Source organism: Ahaetulla prasina, chromosome 3 (assembly GCF_028640845.1).
Source record: "Ahaetulla prasina isolate Xishuangbanna chromosome 3, ASM2864084v1, whole genome shotgun sequence".
Lineage (NCBI taxonomy): Eukaryota > Metazoa > Chordata > Lepidosauria > Squamata > Colubridae > Ahaetulla > Ahaetulla prasina.
Window position 1 is genome coordinate 81,579,188 of NC_080541.1, and position 15,354 is coordinate 81,594,541.

Here is a 15,354-nt window from a genome sequence, read left to right on the forward strand (position 1 = left end):
ATACTGAGACATACTGAGATTGTAGAAGTAGATTAACTGAATTGAACAATCAGGCTAGGGAAACAATACGTTGCATTCCTGTGGTGTTCAGCACGCATTGTATTAAGTGCAGGTACCATAAAAGTGCCAGGTTTGTTTATGTCCCTTTCAAAGTAGAAGTCCGTAACTTAGCTCACTTCCTGTGGAGAGTCTTCCTTTCTGAGGATGCTTCCTCCTCTATCTTCTGCCTATGGTTGTACGGTGGTACCTTGGTACTCAACTGTTATGAAACTCATTTAATTTGGTACTCAACGCATTTTGATGTGAAAAATTTGTCACTCATTGTTTGTTTGGTACCCAGTGTACAAGCTAGAACTTGTCAGTGTCAACTGCTTTGTGACTCACTACATTATTCCTTATCGGAAAAAAATATTTGGTACTCATCATGTTGGTGCTGATCGTGCCTCCCAGAACCAATTAACGATGAGTTCCGAGGTACCACTGTAACAGGAGACTCATAGAATTAGTGAGAAGAGTGAACCCATGGTCTTCCACTTCAAACAGTAGAGAAAGGCTGGAACGGTGCCTTCTGTACACTGTGTAGCATGAGTGATCTGTGCTCAGCCTTCAGGCAATCCCACTTCCCCAGTTTACTCAGGTTAATCATCCCTAGAGTTGTGCTAGCTTTCTGAAATCCTGAGAAGTCCAGTGCAACCATCAAGATCTTACAAGCACACCAATCCAGTTCTCCGGTTCAATATGGGATTGTCCCTGGCTTCGAAGCATAAGGCCTAGGTTCCAAGTACCGGTGTTTCTCACTAAATTAATATTAAGAAAGAGTGCGATAATTTTGTGGAGCTAGGAATGAGCCTCATTTAAGTTAATGACTTTTATTGCAAGGAGATGCATTTTGTAGTGACGTAAGTGGTTAGGCTGTGGCCAGTGCCGCAACTGTGTATGTGCAATGTGTGATGGGCAATTGCTTTGACTCTTTTTCATACTGTTGGGAAGCGGGACAGGATGAGTGGCAATTACCCATCTTAATGAGTTGACTTTTTGCTCTTTCGGAGACCAGAAGGTTAGCCTGGCTTACAAGAAATAGAAGCAATCTTGATAATTTATTCAGCTAATTAAAAGCAAATAAAGCTGTGCATATATATATCTTGCTGGTATCTTAAACTATTTTCCCAGTGAAACTCATCTTCAAAAGGTGGGAGACGTCTGTAATAAGAGACAGCAGACTGGATCACTGTGTGTGTTGGAAGTGTGATGTCAGGGAGCTGAAGACAAAATGATGCGGATGATAAGAGGGGGAGGGGAAGTTGGAGAGGCATTCGTTTAGGAGACGCCTAGTCACTAAAGCCGTCCAAGCAAAGAAACCCCCAGGGATAAAACAGCTGAAAATAAGAGGGTCTGTTTCGCTCTTGACTTGAGAGGAGTGGTGCTTCGTAATAAATGACTGTGTGGCAGCTGTCTCCCAGCTTTGTCCCTTAATCCCGACAGTAAGAGCAGCCAGGATTGCAAATGCTGCTTTCAAGCAGAATTCATGGGGGGGGGGGGGGAGAGAGAGAGAGAGAAAATAGGTAGTGAGACGATGACTCTCATATGATCAGCAGGTTTATATCATGAACTTCTTTGGTTATTTTGAAAGTTTCACAGGATTTTCCCTCAGCCGCCATTAAAAGGATAAACACCAAGAATAAAATATTCCCACATTTTAAGTTGCTTTTTTTCCCTTTTTTTTCCAAAAAAGTCAACATCAGTGTTACTGAAAGGTAGATGTGATGGGGAGGATTTTAAAAAGCCATAATCCTAGATTAGGCTCTTTTTTTTCCTTAAAGCAAATGTTAATTGGGAATGGCTTGATTTTAAGACATAATGAGGTTTATTAATTTCTTCTTAATGAGCTGCTACTCATTTAAACAAGCCAATCATTTCAGAGATATCCCTTTAACTAAGATGATATCCCTTTAACTAAGATGTATCTGGAATATCAACAAATGGTTGTTATTGATGCTGCTGTTTCTTGCTTTTCATCCCCAGGTATTTTCTATCTAGAACTTGTAAGGGTGTTGTTTACTTTGTTTACATTAGATACTAGAGATAAAGCCTCACTCAGGTTTGTTTGTTTATATAGCCTGATGTAACTCTGGGCAGTGTACATAATTAAAATGAACACTAAACAACCAGTATAATTCATCAAGTTAAAAAACAAACAAACCGTTAAACAAAAAAGACAGGGAAGAATTCAGTCATATTTATACCAGCCATTTGATGGGTTCCATGCTTTCTGATGGCAAAACCAAGTTCTGAGGGCCTTCTGGAGAGCCAATAGGGTTGGGGCCGGTAGTGAAATGTAAAATTTGTTACTACTGTGGGTGTGGCTTGGTGGGGTGGTGGTGGTAATGTGACTGGGTGGGCATGGCCAACTTTTTTATTTTTTATTTTTAAAAGCATTTTTTGTACGACCTCTTCGGCCGAAGTGTTTGTAAAAAAATGCTTTTAAAAGGCTCTGATGATCCCAGCTGAGCTGCACGATCATCAAAGGCTTTTTAAAAAATTTTTTATTTTTAATTAAAAAAAAATTATTTTTTTCGGCCGAAGAAAAAAATGCTTTTAAAAGTAAAAAAAAAATCCTCTGAGGATCGCGCGGCTCAGCTGGGCATGGGGGGCATGGATTTTTGCTACCAGTTTTCTGAACCACCCGCCGCCATTACTACCTGATGATCTGGTCCGAACTGAGAGCATTTCACCCCTGGTTGGGGCCAACTTCACCTTGGAGGAGATGATGCTCCAAAGGGAGAAGGCATGGCGGCTCTCCTCTTTGGTCTCTCCAAGGTCCTTTGGCAGGACCTGATGGGATGGGTGGGTGTAATTGGGGCCAGGTGGCCCCTCAAATAACCTGGCCCAAGTAATAGTGATAATACAGTATAGTCCTTGGCTTACAACAGTTTTTTTTTAGTGAAAACAGTGATTTATGACTGTTTTTCACAGTTACGACTTTTACAGCATTCCCATGATCATGTGATCAAAATTCAGAGGTTTGGCAGCTGACTTATATTTGTGACCATTGTAGGGTTATGTGATCCTTTTTTGTGACCTGACAAGCAAAGTCAATGGGGAAGACAGCTTGATTTAACGAACTGGTTACTAACTCATCAACTGCAGTGATTCACTTAACAACTGTGGCAAGAAAGTCGTAAAATGGGTCAAAACCCACTTAACAAATGTCTCACTTAACCACAGAAATTTTGGGTTCAATTGAGGCTGTAAGTCGAGGGCTACCTGTAACATGGAAATTATTTGCTATTTTCATCTTCTGCAGTTGTTTTCCACATTTCTTAGGTTTTCGGAGATCAGCCGGCATTGGCTGAGGGGCTACCTCTTTTGACTCTATGATGTGTTTGTCTTGTTTATTGCAATTAATTTCTAAATTGGTGTGAGGGAAGCAAAGCACAGTAGAAGTAGAGTGGGAATTCAAGTGTCAACTAAAAGGCAACTGCTGTACTCTTCTTATTAAATGCCAAAATACACATCTTTAAAAAAGAGGATGAAAATGCCCCGAAGGATGCTGAACTTCATAACTGAAAGCCTCTGTTTTTTTTCACAACTTGAGTTCATGTGCTGTCTCTCCTTTCGACTTAGGAAACCTTGACTTTCTCCTTTATTCCAGTCAGTCCCATATTTGTTTTTGGAGTGAGTCAAAAATTGGATCACTGGCTATTGCCACATGAATAGCTTTGCGGTCAGCCATTGGTCACTTGATTTGTATTTGGATGCTATTTGTAGTTCCTGGGTTGGAGAGATTTTTATTTTGGGTGGTGGTGGTGAGGTTTATGCATTGTTAATGAGCTTAAAGAGGCTTTTGATCGGGATTCTGGAGAAAAATCACAAGTTAGAATAGCATGCAGAAAACATTAGAAGCAGCCTTGTTGCTTTCTCTTTGGGGATCCCTGAAAAAATTTTCAGCAGAAAAAATTGTGGTTGAAAAGATAGGCAAAAAAGATCTTGAAGATGGTTAAAAGTCATAAAAGCAGCGAAAAGTGAGCGTTGATTGGTTAACTCACTGCTGTCCGTGCCTGAACACTGTGCGCTTTAAATCCTCCCCTGTCAATTAGTGAGGAAAAAAGGCCTTAACTTAGTGTGTAAGTGGCTGCGTAAATATGCTCCTTCATATTGCTTCAGTATATAATTGTGGGGGAAAGCATCTTTGGCTATGAAGGTCAAAGTCAACCTTCCTCCCCTTGCTTGCCAGGCTCCTAAGACAGGGGTGGGAAAGGAGATTCCCTGCCTTTCTCCTATTTAACAGGTGCAAGGAGCAAATGCCCAGAGACATTTCTGACATCACTGAATTGTAGCTTTTCCTTCATCAGGGCATTACAGCTTCTTCAGTTTCCACTGTGGCTTAGTAAGAATAGCCACACTGATCATCCCTTGGCTGTCCCTTGTGTTCCAGATCTTGGCATTTGCATAACCAATTGATGGTCAAACTGGGACGTGAAAGCCATGAATATGGCAGGGGCTGCCATTACATGGCCTGTGGCAGCCCCAGTTTGTCCACAGTTGGGGTGCAGTCTTTTTAAAGCTATATAACCAGTGGGTGGGATTCAAGCAATTTAACAACCGGTTCTCTGCCCTAATGATTTCTTCCAACAACCAGTTTGCCAAAAATGTTCAGAAAGTTAACAACCGGTTCTCCCGAAGTGGTGTGAACTGGCTGAATCCCACCACTGTATATAACTATAACTATAAGAATTAGACTTGTGATTCCATTGTTATGGTTCTTCATCCTGCTGTTGTGTTCCCTATTCTGTAGTCTAGCTATTTACTTACTTACTTTCTAGAATTATCTGAAATATTTCAAAGTTGGGTCATCTATTACAGGAAGATTATATCCTTATTTCAAATCCGTATGTTCAATGCAGAGATTATTTTCAGGCATGGCATCTATTATTTTTGTTTAGTTTTCCTTTCTTTCTTTCTTTCAAAGTTTGCTAAAATATTTTTGGGTCTTGATTGCTCAAATGCCACCTAGCTAAGGCTGGAAAGGGCTATTGTTAGAAAGATTCTGACTTAGCTTGTTTTGTGGATAAGCTGTCTCTCTAACACACAATGTTAACATTCACTATCCTGATGTTAGCTTTTGGTATATATGCTATTATTGTTGAATGATCTCAGGATGAAAAATTAGTTATTTAAACATTGTAACCTTCAACAGTCCAGTAAAGAAAATTTGGCTAGAGACACCTGTTGATTTGCATCTTTCCTTCATTTTCCTGTTTTTTTGGCTTCAATCTTACTGCCCCTGCTACTCCAGTCATTAGAGTTGAGTGGCTGAAACAGCTGCAAACCTCCCCTTGCTGTGTATTTTTTTGTTTTTTTTTTGTTTTTTTGGTATTGCAAACTTCAAGAGATCCTGATTCAAGTTGTAGATAAATCCAGGTGGGTTTGCAGTGAGAAAGAGGAACTCTGCAATAGTGATAAAGAATAAACTTTTAAGGAATCTCTTCTGGATTAGCATTTTTGACATCAAATCTGCCTACTGGGAAAAATAGCATTATGTAAACAGCAACAAAAAATAGATGTGTTTCAGGATAGTAAGCAAATGTTGCTAAGGAGCAATGACAAAAAGTTGCAAATAATATCGAAGTATTATTGCAGTAATAATACTGCAATATTATTATCAAAGTATTATTGCAGTAATATCGCAGTAAGTATTATTGCAGTAATATCGCAGTAAGTATTATTACAGTAATATCGAAGCTGAGTTGACAGTGCAGAAATCTGAAGATGTTAAGGCTCAAGTCCAGCCCAGATTTCTCCTCTCAAAAGGCGGGGGTGGGGGGGGAGGCTGTATATTGGTTTTTGCTTCAGGAAACCAGGAAGCCTTAGAATTAAATCCCAAAATAGTGTGTTCACTAAAAGCCTTTGTAAAGCATGTAAACATTTGTAAGCAAACTTAATCCAAGGAATTGTTTCTTTTCAAAGAAAGAGGCAACGTTAAAGAGGATAAGTCTGCATGTGGTTACACCAAAGGAACAAAATATAATGTGTAAGGAGAGCGAGTTCTTTTATATGTCCTCATTAATTGCTTCTAGTCTGGAGTGAAAAGGACTAGGAGAACGGAGTGTTTGACTTTGATAAGTTGTTGCCTGAAGTAGTGGTGTGTGCATTTGAAATTCTAGTGCTGTTCTAACTTGTGCAGTCCATGATGCTGCTAGCAACCCTACAAACTATCTCTCTTTGAAAACCTTGATTTCTAGTTTGCCTGGACATGTTCTTAAAAGCAGGCTGAAATGGGCCAAACCCTTGTTTTCTGGCATTCTCTTAGCAGATAAAGATAAGTCTGACAGCTGATTGAACAATACAGGCTGTGAAGCAACATGTTGAGTGGAAGTAGCGTTCCTTTATGGACTCAAGGGAGGGACTCTGATAATTGGACTGCCATTTCATATATAAGGTCTTAATGTTCATTTTTTATTTCTTTGATTATGGGATCATTGGTAGTAGAACTCCTTTTGTTTTGGAAACAATACAGTGTTCTCTTCAAACATATTGGGCTACAATTTCTGCCATCATCTATAAATCCTATGGATGAGGGAATCAACATTTGTATCATTTTACTTAGAATTTCCAATTGAAAAAAAGGCTCATTTTTTAAAAAAAAAATCTCCTGAGTTCTGTCAGGTTAATGTAGGTATTGCATGCAAAATCATATGTAGTAATGTTTTACGGTAAATGACTGTTTTTGTTTTAATCGTAATAATACATGCGCTAACAACCGCTTTAAATTCAATGTAAATCGTTCTAAACTTGACTGTAAAAAATATGATTCTGTAATAGAGTTGTCAAAGTTTGGAATGTTCTATCTGATTCAGTTGTTTCCGCTACAAATTTTCACAGTTTCAGTCACAAATTGACTTCTGTGGACCTTAAGTAAAGGTAAAGATTCCCTTCACACATATGTGCTATTCGTTCCCGACACTAGGGGGTGGTGCTCATCTCCGTTTCAAAGCCGAAGAACCAGCGCTGTCCAAAGATTTCTCCGTGGTCATGTGGCCAGCTTGACTAAATGCCAAAGGCACACGGAACGCTGTTACCTTCCCACCAAAGGTGGTCCCTATTTTTCTACTTGCATTTTTTACATGCTTTTGAACTGTTAGGTTGGGAGAAGCTAGGACAAGTAACAGGAGTTCATCCCATTACGAACCGCTGAACTGCCGACCTTTTGATGGACAAGCTCAGCGTCTTAGCCACTGAGCCACCATGTCCCTTCTGTGGGCCTTCCAACATACTTAAGTGGTCAGTAGAGGGGTGTGTGCCTATCATCCCTGTCATTGTATTTGTATTCTTTTATTCTTGTTCTCATTTTCATTTGACAAATTCAAATAAATAAATAAATAAATAAAATCATCAAGAAATGGAATCTAGGCTGACACACTGCATCAGAAATATTAATCAATTCAGGAGCTACTTTGAGAGGATGGCATAAAATGGTTCAAAATGAATAAACCAAATACTGTTTTTCTTTAAAACCAATAAGAACAGGGATATGATGCTATCTTTTGCCTCTTTTTCAAATCACGTGCTGAAATTTTTTGAAAATGTATATTGAAGATATGAAAATTTCTGAATTTCAGAGGTGCACTGTGGGGTTTAATTTGTAAAGCCTCTTACGATCCAAGTTACTGGTGAATTTACAATGTCAGTGAAAAATATTTTGCATGTTTTGCTTGTACTCTTCTGGTACAAAAATGATGCATCAAGTACCAGGCACTAATATTTCTCAAAATTTTTTTGGCTTAGATTATCAAGTTTTGTTTTCCATCACATTGTAGGTCTGCCCCAAAGGCTGTAAGCTGTTCAGTTTTCTCTACATATTTGTAGTGCTTGTATATTACATCCTTATATGGGTGTAAGCTTTACAAATTGCTGTTGTAGATTTCAAAGTATGAACTCTGGTAACTGATTTTTTTTTTGCTAAGAGAAAAACAAATCATAAACATTACGTGTGGTTCTGAGGCAGGTGTCAGTTTCCTGCGGGCTTTATTCTGAGAGGTTTGCCAATACTAAATTAAAACAAATCAATTTAATTTTCCTACAAGTCTGAAGGAAAATGGCCTGTGTACTAAAAATACAGATATCATGTCATCCGCTGACAAAGAAGTGACAGACATGTAATACAATTAAAAAAAAAACAGTTGTGGAAGACCCTTATTTTATTCATTTTCTCTTTTCTAGGCAGTTTTTGTACTAATCCTTCATTTGTGCTGACATCATCAGGACTCATCTTACACCAGCAACTCAGAATTCACATTTAAAAGGTTAGTTTGGATCAACATGGCTTCTTTCTCATCTCTCCCCTGCCCGCCCTCCTTTTTTTTTTTTTGTTGAAGTGCCTGTATCACTCTCTGACGTTATCCTTAATCCTCAGAGATCAGCAGAATGTGGAAGCAACCCAGGCTGCTGAGTGTTTGCTGCTTGGATTCAGGTGGGAAGGGAGGAACTTGACTTGTGCATTGGGAAAGAAAGTCTATTTTTGTGCTGCCAGGGATCACCAAAAACACAAATAGAGAAGAGAAGGGATTGGGAGTGTGTGTGAATGGATGGAGAAGCGATTTCCATGGATTAACTTGTAAAGCAACATGACTAAGGAAGACTCATTGTGAAAACACTCATAATTGCCAGCTAGTATAAAGCGAGAGATAGCCCCCAGTACTTCTAGAGGGCACTAGATGGAAGAATTCAAACCTATACAGGGAGGGGCGTCTATGATAATTTGCCACGGCCAACTCACCACAGGGCAACTCGCTGCGGGACAAGAGTTACACTAATATCAAAGAAATGGTGGAATAGAATCATTAAAGAAAGGATGCAAAAGGAGGGACAGAATAAAATGTGAATGGCAAAAATTAAAATATTTTTTATTTATTTTAAATAATTACATAGAATTGTTACATTGTCCCACAGAGAGTTGGCTGTGATGAGTTTCCTGCAACAAGTTGGCTGTGGTGAGTTGGCCATGGTGAACTGGCCTCAGCAAGCTGGCTTTGGCAAGTTGTCCCATTCCCTATACAGGGTGAATCCCAAATGTATACGGGCCTCTGTGGCTCAGGCTGCTAATGCAGTCTGTTATTAACAGCAGCTGCCTGCAATTACTGCAGGTTCTAGTCCCACCAGGCCCAAGGTTGACTCAGCCTTCCATCCTTTATAAGGTAGGTAAAATGAGGACCCAGATTGTTGGGGGGGGGCAATAAGTTGACTTTGTATATAAATATACAAATAGAATGAAGACTATTGCTAACATAGTGTAAGCCGCCCTGAGTCTTTGGAGAAGGGCGGGATATAAATGCAAATAATAAAAAAAAATCTCCATCAGGCCAGAAGTAATATACTAACAATAGCTATTCCTCTTGGCCATATAATTTCTCAGTCCGATGATCCAAAGGTAATATATCATCAATAATTCAATATATTCATCAATATGATCAATATTATTCCTCTTGACCATATACAGGTAGCCCCACGGCTTACAACAGTTCATTTAGTGACCATTCAAAGTTACAACGGTACTGAAAAAAAGTGACTTATGACCATTTTTCACACTTATGACCTTTCCAATATCCCCCATCGTCATGTGATCAGAATTCAGGCATTTGGCAACTGACTTTTATGTATGACCGTTGCAGTGACCCGGGCAATTGTGATCACCTTGTGACAAACAAAGTCAATGGGAAAGCCAGATTAAGTTAACAACTGTGTTACTAATTTAAAAATTGCAACAATTCACTTAACAACTGTGGCAAGAAAGGTTGTAAAATGGGGGCTAAACTTAACAAATGTCTCACTTAGCAACAGAAACTTTGGGCTCAATTGTGGTCGTAAGTTGAGGACTACATGTACATTCTCCAAAGGGTAGGTTCACTTCTAACTCATGTATAGCTGTGAAGTCTTTTATGTATAATTGGAGGTAGTGGGATTTTCTGTTTGCACACACTTTCCCTCTATGGCCAACAGTGCCTTGGATCAGGCAGATGGGGGAGGACTTGTAGACCACAATGGATGTGAAGCTTTATGAGGAAATGCTCCTCTCTCTTTTACCAAAAGTCAACATTTTCTCCTGAAGGGGACACTTATTTGCATATCACTTTTCCATTGACTGTGAACAGAATTCAGCAATTGGTTTTCCTACAGTTGTTTTTTTAATCATGTGGGAAGAAGTGGTAGAAGTCTAGAACAAATGCTAGTAAAATTGTTTGTGAGAAAAAGCATTTTGCTCAGGGTTTTCTTGGGTTGCTGAGATTGTACACCAGGCCGCTCTCTTCCCTCCCTTGGTTTAAAGTTGGTTGAATAAAATAATAATATTCATAGATCATCCAAATCAACAAATGGAAAAGAATTTCAGGAAAGGATGTAATATGGTTCAATGTACAATTTGGTTTATGCAAACATATGGAAGCAATAAAGAGAAATAACCCAAACTATTTTAGTTGCATTGAATGGCTTGAATGGTTGCATTGAATGGCTGAGACAAAACAGCCATAGTATCTGAGATTGCTGGGTGCTGATCAGATAAAAATGATACATAAATACAGGTAATCCTTGACTTACAACAGTTCACCTATTGACTATCCAAAGTTACAACAGCACTGAAAAAAATGACTTACGACGGTTTTTCACCTGATCATTGCAATATCCCCACAGTCACATGATCAAAATTAAAACACTTGGCAACTGATTCATATTTATGATGGTTGCAGTGTCCCGAGGTCATGTGATCACCGCTTGTGACCTGACAAGCAAAGTCAATGGGGAAGCCAGATTCACTTAACAACTGTGTTACTAACTTATCAACCGCAGTGGTTCACTTAACAATTGTGGCAAGAAAAGTCGTAAAATGGGACAAAATTCACTTAACATCTGTCTCAGTTGGCAACAGAAATTTTGGGCTCAGTTGTGGTTGTAAGTCAAGGACTACTTATACGTAAATCATAAATACAATTAATCAAATACATAAATACATTTTTTAATTTCAAAAAAGGAGAGGAACCAGAATTTGCTCTTTAGAAACAAATCAAAAGATAAAATATCCCCTCACACAAGATATTACCAAGATGTTGAATTATATGTGCAATATGAAATTGTTTACTTATTCCCTTCTGGAAATACTTAATTTCAGCTAGAGCCTAGAAAGCCAAAGGTAAGATACAGTGTGAATTTGTATGACAGTTAATTCATTTCTCTGTGCTTCTTTTCGAATAGCAATAGTGTTAGTCCAGTGGCGTGAATTCCACACTTTTCTAACTTGTATCACATCATCACCATTCAACATCCAACACAGCATGATGTTTAACTAAATGTACCTTGTATACAGTATCATAAGGAACAGGAGCCTGGCAATGGGCTTCCAATCAATTGCAATATTGAATGAAAACATTAATTGCACTATGATGTGTAGCCAGATTCTCTGCTTTTTATAACCACGTTTGTTAAACAGGACTTTAAGGAAAGACATACACGAGCAGACAAATAAGGATTGCAGCAAAGAGCTTGATCACGATGCCAAAAGTGTTGTAAAAAAAGTGTGAATGGTCACGCTTTGGTCTCACTTTTCAAGTATTGAGAAAATCTGGATGTCTTTGTAGTATTGTAATCATTTTAGTCACAGATCTTGGCAAGTTCGTACATTGCTAAGTAAGTAAGAAAAGTTATAGAAGAACACACACACACACACACACACACACACACACACACACACACAGAGTGATGTCACATGGCTTGATCAGATTCACAAGCTAAAATCTGGTTTGTAAAAGTTGATTAATAGTTTAATATTTGGGAAAATAAGCCAAACAATAGTTTAATCTGTGGATTTAGCCAATTAGCATTAATATTATTAATAAAATATTAATATTACATAATTATGTAGATGTTGATTACTATTAATAGGCCAGTTTGATCTAGTGATTAATGCATTAGACTGGAAACCAGGCAACTGTGAGTTCTAATTCTGCTTTAGGTATGAACGTCAGCAAGGCAACTTTGGACCAGTCCTCTCTCAACCCAACTCATATTTAATTAGTTATGATACATATCTTTTGTGAGATACTTTCCTGGTTTGGATACCCTAACAATAATAGAGTTGGAAATATTAACAGTGTTTTCTTTGGCCTAATTTGTACAGATTTGGAACTGTTATCACCATTATTAAGTAAGGATAGGGGGCATAATTAGAGGAATAACTGGGCCTTATAATCCTGTTGCTTCTTGCTCTGATCTTTCTATTGGAGGATTTGCCCAATCTGTGTATCCTCCATTGTTGGATTATAACCTCCAATCATCTTTGTGTTCTCTTGCAAATATTGCTGGGAACAATGGAATTTTACATACAGTCATGCATATCCATCTTGCTGTTTTTTTAAAATCCAGCATATACTTCATGGGGAAGGCAGTATGAGAGAAATCATAGTTGGGGCTTTTAATTTTTTTTTAAAAAGCATGAAGGGAAACAAGAGGAAAACAAAGACAGTGGGCCATGGTCTTTGGAAATAGGCTCAGGGTAGAAAAGTTTAATTTATATTAATGAGCCTGTAGTTCTGTGAAGATGCATTTGGGAGTAAGTCACACTGAACTCTAATATGACTTACTTATGAGTCTGTGTGTGTGTGTGTGTGTGTGTGTGTGTGTGTGTTATCTATCTATCTATCTATCTATCTATCTATCTATCTATCTATCTATCTATCTATCTATCTATCGGATTAAAGAGTGGTTAGTATAAAAGTCTGGTGTTCACTTAGCTAATTACCTCTTTCCTCAGGTTTTTTTTTTAAATCCCAACAGAGGAAACAAATTTAGCAAGCTTCTTCCTGTTGAGACTGAATGAGAAACAGCAAGCCTTGGTTTAATTTTATTTCTTTGTTTTTGTATTGTTGTTATTTAAATCATGTCTCCTTTTTTTCATGGTATTTGGGCTGACCACTCTGACATTGCCTCTGAGCTGGCCTTTGTCAAAAGTCCACTGATTTGTTTGCTGTTGGTAGCTTCTAGTAGTCTTATTTATATGTGTTAATGCTTTTGAGTCTTGCAGCTATTGCTTGCTCTTTTTCCTCGGAGGGCCTGGATCCAAATGGAAGCGAAGGGAGCATTCCTGTGAACTTTAACCTGTGATAATGCTTCCTTTTTTACCCTTCATCTAAACAGGTCCATTTTTTGACAGTGCCACTGGCCAGTTTGTGTGTAGCTTTCATTAAAACTACATCAATGTCCTGGGAACTCGCTCCTTGAGGGCAAAGATCATTTTCCTCAGGGAAACATTTCATGAGAATGTGACCATAAAAAATTAACTTTCTGCTGCATTGTTAGTCTTCTGTTGACATTCTAACTGGCAGAAGATGCCATTGAAGGTGTGGAGGCTTTAAGAGGCAGCTGATCTTAACATTTCTGTGAGACAGCCCAGTGTCTCCAAAAGATGTGTGAAAAATGCTGCGTTTTCTTGAAAGCAAACTGAACTGTAGTTTTACAAAAAGCTGTATCTGTTCTTATGAAAATATCGAAGCAGCTGTGTCGTAAGGAGTATTCACGGTCCAATTTCCAGTGCTCCTGTGCTTTTTAAAAAAATGTGTACTTTTACGCCAACTACAACGTGGGATCGCACATGTAGCATGACAGTAATTGCAGATTGTAAATTTGGCTTCCTTTATTTTCTTGATCACATTTTTTTTTATTTTGTCACGACAGTATATACAATCATCAACATAAACAATAACCCATCATGAGAGAAAAAGTATATATAGGTAAAAGTATAAGTAAAAGTATGCATATAATACTATAATGAAGAGAACAATAGGACAGGAACGGTAGGCACTTTTGTGCTCTTATACACGCCCCTTATAGTCCTTAGGAATGGGCTGAGGTCAGTAGTAGACAGTTTTTGGTTGAAGATTTTGGGGTTTTGAGAAGAGTCTTTAGAGTCAGGTAGTGAGTTCCAAGCGTTAACAACTCTGTTACAAAAGTCATATTTTCTGCAATCTAGTTTGAAATTGAGAAGATTCACCAGGCATGATGGGCTCCTGACCTATAGTGCTTGATCCTTTCTCGGTATACTGGGTAGCAGGTCTATCTAGCCTTCTTTCTGTCCTTGAGGTAAATCCTTTTCTGTCCACTGCTGTTATTTGTGCCAACATTTTATTTGAAAAAAAAAAATGTTCTGAGTCATTCTTCTCCTGCTGAGTTTTCCTCTTCTAGTTTCCCATCATAGTCTTCCTTTTATGTTATTCTCTGCATTATCTGCATCAGGATTCTTGAAGCAGAATTCTGCAGAATTCTAATGCATCATGAGATTTTGATGGGATTCCAAAAGGCACTAAGATTTCCCGCCCACTCTTCAAATACATCCATTTTTTTAAATCACTAAGGCTTTGCCCCCTGATCAGGAGTTGTGGATTTTTTTTTTAATTAAGTGGTTCCATGGTCTGAAAGAGTTTGATGTTCTATGATGTGGAAAAGTCTACATCATCAGTTTGAAACGTAGATACAATTCTGTATCTGAATTCGTTTGAATTGCGATATGCTGAAAATAAATAGGATAATGATGAATCAAGATGGCTTTATCAGACTTGATACGATACTTTAATAGCTGCTGCTTTAATTATGCAGAATAATTACACTTCCCGAATTATTAATTTTTTTCTTTGAAAATGTTGGGATACGTTTTGGATTCTTCCATTAAATGCACCCTGCCCTCTTAAAAATAGAGAATTTGTATGAAGCCTTTATTTTTAAATTATCTACTTTCAAAATGTTATATAATAAAGGAACCCAAGTTGGGGACATTTTGTTTTTTATTCTTTTTTCATTCTCATTGTGGCAATAAAATATTACAATTTGCCTTTCTTAACAACAATGATGGTGAAGACATTTTAATAGTATAAAAATATTAAAATATGGTAAAAATATGGTAAAAAAACCCCAAAACATTACTGTATAATATATACATGCTAAAATCTGCCTTCAAATGGTTATAGAAAGCTGTGGGGGGGAAGTACCATATGCATTTGTGTCAGACTTAATCTTTATGCTAATAAAATTAGCAATAGTAAATGTCATAAAAGAAATAAAAACTAAAAAGTGAAGAATTAACCATAGAACACAACACAGTTATTTAGAGCAATGATTATGGATGAACAATACATAAAGATCTTAGCTCAGTGACAAAATTAGAGAGGATGCAAATCATCCTTTCTAGGTAGATGTTTTCCGCCTGCTGTTACCACATGCCTCCCACCAACCCGTGCGCTCTCACAGAGAGGGTCTTCTCAGGGTGCCGTCCGCCAAGCAGTGTCAGCTGGCGGCCCCCAGGGGAAGGGCCTTCTCTGT

The 15,354-nt window shown here is 38.1% G+C and overlaps 1 protein-coding gene across 10 annotated transcripts in view; it reads left to right on the top strand.

The window, feature by feature from the left end:
- The window catches only part of RREB1 (ras responsive element binding protein 1), a 190,428-nt gene that overhangs the window by 81,630 nt on the left and 93,444 nt on the right, over positions 1 to 15,354 (top strand). For 5 of the 10 annotated variants that reach the window (XM_058175879.1, XM_058175881.1, XM_058175878.1 and 2 more), the window contains one exon: positions 8,221 to 8,303. The gene's annotated coding sequence lies outside the window, so the exon portion shown is untranslated. The remainder of the gene's footprint in view (positions 1 to 8,220; positions 8,304 to 15,354) is intronic. The other 5 variants (XM_058175885.1, XM_058175886.1, XM_058175884.1 and 2 more) reach the window with 1 other exon arrangement.